Here is an 8,090-nt window from a genome sequence, read left to right on the forward strand (position 1 = left end):
ATCAAAAATAGCTTCATCAATGAGATGGCATCATGAAGGACGTACAAAGGATGGAATGTTGAGACATCCAGCAGATAGTCTTCAATGGAAAGCATTTGATGATAGGCATCCTGATTTTGCCTCTGATGTTTGCAGTGTTAGGTTTGGCTTAGCTTCTGATGGCTTCAATCCATTTCGACCCTGAGTTCTACCTACAGCACTTGGCCAGTCGTTTTGATACTTTACAATTTGCCACCGTGGATGTGCATGAAACAATCATCACTTATCTTGTCAATGGTTATTCCAGGAGATAAGGGTCCAGGCAATGATATTGATATTTTTCTACAGCCTTTGATAGAGAAATTAAACAGTTGTGGGAGGGTGTTGATGCATTTGATGCTTCCAACGGCCAAACATTTAAACTACGGACAGCTTTGTTATGGACTATTAATGATTTTCCAGCATATGCCAATTTATCTGGCTGGAGTACAAAGGGACGGGTCGCATGTCCTTGTTGTGGAGATTCAACACATTCAATTTGGTTAAAACATGGAGATAAATTTTGTTACATGGGACATCGTCGATGGTTGGAAGCAAATCATCCGTTTCGATTTCAGAAAGATTTGTTTGATGGTACTATAGAATTGGGATGTGCCCCTATTCCACCTTCTGGAACTGATGTTCATAGACAAATGGATGGCATGAATTACAGCTATGGTAAGCACTCAAAGTCCTCTAAAAAAAGAGAAAGGGATGATGTTGAAAGCTCAGTGCACGAAGGTTTACCAGAGGAAGTCAGTATCAGTACTATAGATGCAGAGGTGTTTCAAGATCCAGACAATTATTTTGAGGATGAAAATGAGGAAGACACACAGATAGCATCTACACAACAGCCAAGTAAACATTTATGGAAAAAATGAAGTATTTTTTTTGACTTACCTTATTGGAAACATAATCTTATTCGGCACAATCTTGATGTCATGCATATAGAGAAGAATGTTTGCGATAATTTACTTGGAATATTTTTAAACCTTGATGGAAAGAGCAAAGATAACATGAAGGCACGTCTTGATTTAAAAGAAATGGGTATTCGACAGGAACTTCATCCTAAAATGCTTGCTAATGATAGAATTTATGTGCCTCCTGCATGTTACACAATGTCTGCTCGAGAAAAGGATAATTTTTTAGGAGTTTTGAAAAGTATCAAAGTACCCGATGGATATGCATCAAATATTTCACGATGTGTGCATCTAAAGGATCGAAAACTTTCAAATCTTAAAAGTCATGATGGTTACATATTGATGCAAGATATTTTTCTAATAGCTTTAAGATCGTCATTACCGAAACAAGTTGTTACAATTGTACTTCGATTATCGTCATTCTTTAAGGCATTATGTTCCAAAGTTATTGATCCTCGGGAACTTGATCAGTTAGAATCCGATATTGCAATTACACTTTGTCAGATGAAAAGATTTTTTCTCCTGGATTTTTCACTATTATGGTACATCTGCTCATTCACCTAGCTTCAGAAGTTAAAGTTGGTGGACCGTACATTATAGATGGATGTATCCTATTGAGAGGTATTATTACAAACCTTAAATCTTTTGATAATTTTATTAGAAACAACAGCATACTGATATTTTAATAAATATTTAATTCTTGAAGGTATCTTGTGCGTCTTAAAGATTATGTGCGAAATAGAGCCTATCCCGAAGGCTCGATTGCTGAAGCATATATTGCGGATGAATGTTTGACATTTCGTTCAAGATATCTTCAAGGTGTAGAGACTATTTTTAGTCGACCTCAACGGCATAATGACTTTGTGGAGAATGCAGAACTGTATAAGTTCTTAACTGCTGGAAAATTCTTGGGAAGAGCTGAAAGTATTGTACTTGATCAAAAATCCTTAGCACAAGCACATCGTTATGTGTTACTTCATAGTGACATAATATCTGACCATCGCAGGTTAGTATATTTAAGGAATGACATCAAAATTTAAATTTTATATTAGATATAATATTCTAAATGATATATTTATATTTTATGCAGTGAATTTTTAATTTATCAGAGACGAGCCAATCATAACATTCATCCTAATGCAAGGATTGAACAGCGATGGTTGGTCGAGTTATTCCCTATGTGGCTTTCGAATCAGGTGTGATTTATATTTAATTATGGGATATATTAATTTTTGGTACATATTTAATATCAGATAACTCAACTGCACTTCGTCATATCATTTTTTGTTAGGTATCAAAGATGATGGAGACAAATAATTCAGATGAACTAATAGCTCTTGCTCGAGGACCTAACAAGATTGTGAATAGATATAATGGTTTCATAATTAATGGCTTTAAATTTCATACCAGAGAACGAGAAAAATTTAGAAAAACACAGAATAGCGGTGTTATGGTGGAAGCGGATGGAAAATCCTATTATGGTGCACTTAAAGATATCTATGAGTTGGATTATTATGGAAAATTTAAAGTAGTACTGTTTAGATGTGATTGGATAGACATAAACTCACCAAGGGGTTTGAAACAAGATGCAAATGGATTTACACTTGTAAATTTTTCAAGGTTGATACACACTGGTGTGTTATTGAAGGATGATCCATTAATTTTTTCATCTCAAGCTCGTCAAGTATTTTATGTACAAGACGCAAAAGATAAAGATTGGTTTACTGTCATCAAAATAAAACCTAGAGACTTATATGATATGGGAAACCAAATGAGGATGATGACGATGACACTTATATACAATGTATGCCCTACAATTTTGTGCCAGCTGATGATTTAAATGCTACGACGACGTTGGTTAGAACAGAATTCGAAGAAAACACTACTGCTTGATTGTTACTGGTAATAATTATTTATGATGTATATATTTTGCATTAATTATTGTGTTATTTTACTCCATATATTAACTGATTCTACCTTTTATTTATATAAATGCTAGGTGACATCATGCGTCGTAGGGGATGATATGCTGGTGTGCAGTTCCAGTTTTCACAGACAGAGGCCAGTACGTCTTCTTCAGCACAGCAGCCTGAGGCTAGTTCAGCTGCCCAGCATTCTGAGCCCTGTCCTTCATCATCAGCACAGCACGATCCTCCTGTTCATTAGTCAGATGATGAGATACACGTGCAGGGTATATATTGTCTTTCATGTAATTTTTTTTTTTTTATTTTATATATATTTATGATATAGTTACTTTTATGTATTTTTTGCAGACGGATCCGGGAGAGTACGCTCCAGACGCGGACCCACAGTAGTACGAGATGTGTGGCAGATGCGTGAGGGCGAGAGGATTGTTGTGGAGTGCAATCAGCTAGGTCAGCCAATTAAGAAAGCTGCCTGCTTATTGACTTCATTTTTGGGGACTGTTGCTCGGAGGCCTCAGCTATGTCCGTTGGGCTATGCAAAATGGAATGACATGCTTCCAACGTACAAAGTTGAGCTACTCTGAGTTATAGAGGTAATGAATTGATGTTCATACTGTATATTAATTGTTAATCATTTATATAATTTATTTCATTTAACTTTTTTTTTTATAGAGCAAGTTTGTTCTCCCTCCATCCACTCATGATTTTGTAATGAAGTCTCTCAACCACAAATGGAAAGAATATAGTGCACAATTGAAGAAGGACTATATGAGACAGGGTATGACAGAGGAGGAGGTTGCTAGGAATTATCCTCCTGATGTACCCCCTCATCAGTGGATGGAGTTGGTTCATTATTGGTTCTCCGAGAGGGCACAGGTATATTATCTGTTTATTATCTTTTTTTCTTAAATATTTTATAAAAATATTGATTTTTATTATATATTATATATATAACAAGTTCTTTACTTTATTTTACAGACTTATTCTGCTATTGGTAGAGCTGCACGAGCAGCTCAGTCTGTTCCTCATACATCGGGGTCGAAGAGTTATGCACGACTCCGACAGAAGTTTGTATGTTTCTTAAACTTTCATAATTAACTTTTAATTTTTATGTTGAAATATTTATATAACTAATATCATTATGTATCGTGGACCATGTCTGTATCATGATACTCATATATTTTTTTAAATTATTATAACTGTTTGCTTAAAATTGAAATTATTTGTGTAGGAGGATGAGTATGGGAGGGAACCCGGACAAGTGGAGTTTTACCGGATGACTCATACTCATCAGGATGGTACTTTTGTTCGAGATGAGTCGAGAGATTTATATGTACGGCATTATTAATATTATATTTTTTGCAATGATTTAAATTTAATTTTGTTAGCTATTAATGTATAACTCTTGTTTTCAAAAAAAAATACAGGAGAGGGCTACATCTCTCATTGCGGAGCGTGACGACGAGTCCGCAGCATCTACGCAGCAGAGCCGTATCGAGGCCGAGGTGTTCACAGAGTTGATGGGACCAGAGCGCTACGGCCGAGTGAGGGGTTATGGAGTAGGAGTCACCCCACTCAGTTATCTGAGGTTAGTAGATATACGCAGCATGCTGCAGCAGATGCTCAGGATTTACGCGTTCGCAGACTCGAGGCGGAGATACAGGAGATTAGACAGAGTCGTGCCGCTGAGATGGAGGAGATGCGACAGAGCCGTGCCGAGATGCAGGCCATGAGGGGACAGATTGATCGCCTTACATCTTTATTAGAGATGTATGGTTCATCTCAGGTAAACACATAATATTAAATATATATTTTTTATTAATTTAATGATTTATATATTTTTATTTATAGATATACAAATCATGCTTTTGATATATTTTTTGTAGGCTCCTGGCATATCAGGCACCCGTCGAGATAGCGGCACGTCACGTGGAGACAACGACGACCATCCACCTGCAGATTGATATTATTTTATTTTTATTATATTTTTATATTTATTTACATTACTCTTGATTGTAATGGATGATTAGTACTTTATTTTTATTTATATAAAATATTATCTTTTGGTTTGGTTAAATTTTCTATTTAAGTTTGCTTTTGATGTGAATGATGGTGATTGTACAGGTGTGAATGTGAATGTGGTGATTGTACAGGTTTATGTTCGAATAATTGATATAATTTTGTACAGAAATGTATTGTATTCTTTTTTTTTTGTAGATAATATCTGTATTTTTTTTTCTCTTAAAACCTTTAACGACGCTTATAAGCGTCGTTAAAATTATTTTAACGATGCTTATAAGCGTCGTTAAAGACAAAAAGCCGACGCTTCGAAAAGTGTCTTGGTAGAGTGGATGACGCAGAGTCATTAACGACGCTAAAAAGCATCGTTAAAATTACTTTTTGCGATGCTTTAAAGCATCGTTAAAAATATATTTAACGACGCTTATAAGCGTCGTTAAGACAAGTTTAACGACGCTTATAAGCGCCGTTAATGTTAATTTTTACGACGCTTTAAAGCTCGTTAATGACCATTAATAGCGTCGTTAATGACCATTTTTCCTGTAGTGGCCTATTCCTTAAGTTTTAAATCCTATTAAAATATAAAATACAAAAAATATAGGTGTAAAAATTTAAATACAAATACAAACTCTCCTTGATGAGCTGATGTGAGATTTTGATGCACAAGATGAGAGGTTGGAGGGCTTTTGCAATGAATGCTTCCTTTCTTCACTTGAGAATGACTTGATTGCATAGCAAGTTGGGTGGTTGGAATAGAGTAAATTCTCTTGAAAGCACTCTTGAAGGTTGATTCTCCTTTTCAATGTGTATCTGATTTTTTCTCCTCATTCTTTTATGTTCTTGAGTTCTCTTGCTTTAATAATCACTTAGAACCCTTCTAATCTAAGTTAGGATTACTAAAAATGAATTTATAGCCATTGAAGGATGAGAAATAGCCATTTGAAGCTTCTCGGAGTAATTCTATAGAGTTCTAAAAATTAGTCATTAGAGTTGTCAGGAGTTGATGAGTCGACTCATCGAATCCTTGAGTCGACTCAAATGAGTCAGCTCATGGATTTTTTGAGTCGGCTCATTCGACAGGATCAAAAATGGCTTCTCTGTCTTTCTTATGCTGGTGTCAATTTTGCATACTTGAGTCGGCTCATATTGTGCTTGAGTCGACTCAAAAGACAGGGCCTAAAATAATAGCTTCTATTTTTGTGCTAGTCCCCATCTATGCGCCTGAGTCAACTCAAGGTTCGTGCCAAATGCTGAAAGTACATCAAAGTCTGTCTGTGTGCCTGAGTCGGCTCATACTGTGCTTATGTCGACTCAAGGTCCATGCCAAATACTAAAAATATATCAGAGTTGACTTATCATCCTCTTGAGTCAGCTCAAAGCTCTGTTTTCTTGAAACAATATTTGGCTTGACCTCTTTAACTCTTTCTTCTGGAATCTTCCATTTAAAAATATAGAACTTCATTGAGATAGGATCCTAACTTTTTGAAACTTCTCTTAAACACTCAAACAATTCATTAGTACTAAAATATATTCAAAGATTTTATTATTCATCAAAATCAAATCTAGGATCAACAAATCTTATCCAACCAAGGCTCGTTACAACAAAAAAAAAAGAAAATACAAGGTTCAAGCTCGACTGACATCCATAGACAAAGAGCCAAGCACCATCTGATGTTGTCCCGATGATTCACACAAAATGGAGCCCTTTTTCGATGGCCACCAACTCCCGTAGAAGGATATCGAAGATGACATAACTAGTTTTCTCTCGGAGTCCATCCACCTCCAGGATATTCCTCTAAGGAGGGCCGAAAGGCTATATTGGGAGAGGCAAAAGATAGCCCCCTAAAAAGGTCTAAGACATTTCTAGACAAGATAATGCATTAGCAACCCCTAGATAATTGCCGTTGTAGCTCTGTGGTCGAAATAGCAAAATTTTTCAACACCTCCCATGCCAAGGTGGAATGCTTATTGGTGTATTTTTTCTAAAGCGCTTTGTGACTGGCTAGAGAAAGAAGAAGAAGAAGACCCCGCTCCCCCCCTGGATGAAGGAAAGCTCTGGTGTTCCCTTGATGCTGGATGAGATGATGCCCCCATGACATTCTGGAGGATGATCAGGGCAAGATTGGCTTCAAGCAGCAAGACTCTTATTTATAAAGGGAGAATAGGCCTGAGGACATTCAAATGCTCCACTAATCACATGACAAGTGTCACCACCCGAAACGCTATAGAAACTATGTCTCTTGGAGAAAGGAGCACCAAAGGTCCTTTCCAATTTACAATCGTTATCAGATGGTACTAGTGATAAAGATGAAGCACTACTAGGCCTTCAGATTGCACAGTTCTCTACCATATAATCTTTGAGATGAATCATCTTCTCTGATCCGTGGAAGGCAATACGATGCCCATCAATCTAGCGCTTGGTGCATAAACAAATCCATAATTTTCAAAAAGTTTGCTCACTACATATTGATGGAGTAAGCACTCTAGATAAGGTCATGGAAGATTTTAAATCGAGCATGGGAACTGACCCGTCTGAACCATTCAAACCCCTAGCCATGATAAGAGCTAATCAATGCAAGTGCCACAAAGAAGCAAGATGCTTTATGTGAAAGGTAAACGCATGAAAATATGTTTTTCATTAACCAAAAGTTTATTTATAGAATTTTATTCAAAAGAAGGCACTAGAAACAGATACAAAAAAAGGAAGAAGAACTAATCTTCATCCGAAGCAAATATTCCAACTTCATCACTATTTCTGAAGTGAATGTGTCTTAGGTCTAACTTTAGGACCATCCAATGTAGATGTGCCTTACAGTCCTCGAATCCTTGGATGAAGGCAGCTAAAGACACCTCGATAAGCTCATTCTTAAAGTCCATCGAAGCTTTGTACTTTTCGATGCATCTGTACCTCACCTCAGTGGCAATCCTTACTGTAGTTTTGGTGAGCCCTCCTTTACCCTTAGGCAAAGAAGGGTCTACCTCAAGCCTTGCCAACCCACTTGACCCCTGAGGGAAGGCAAGGTCTGGCCTGAAAGAAAGGGAGTTTGAAGCAACCCCGATGCAACTGATGTGGTAGCTTATGGCAGCTCAATTACAACCAACTCATCCCTGGTCCCCATCAGGGATTATAAGCCAAAAGCAAGAAGCTCCAACTAGGTGTTCCTCACCCTCTTGGATGAGGACTACCCACTCAAAGAGCTCATCTTGT

At 37.0% G+C, this 8,090-nt stretch overlaps 1 long non-coding RNA gene across 1 annotated transcript; it reads left to right on the forward strand.

Annotated features, from left to right (window-relative positions):
* The first annotated feature begins 4,094 nt into the window (after nucleotides 1–4,094).
* On the forward strand, nucleotides 4,095–4,877 carry LOC140851137 (uncharacterized). The gene is made up of 3 exons (XR_012133970.1): nucleotides 4,095–4,196; nucleotides 4,291–4,649; nucleotides 4,750–4,877. It is a non-coding gene; the product is annotated as an uncharacterized lncRNA (long non-coding RNA).
* Nucleotides 4,878–8,090: the final 3,213 nt, after the last annotated feature.

Source organism: Elaeis guineensis, chromosome 8 (genome assembly GCF_000442705.2).
Source record: "Elaeis guineensis isolate ETL-2024a chromosome 8, EG11, whole genome shotgun sequence".
Classification (NCBI taxonomy): Eukaryota; Viridiplantae; Streptophyta; class Magnoliopsida; order Arecales; family Arecaceae; genus Elaeis; species Elaeis guineensis.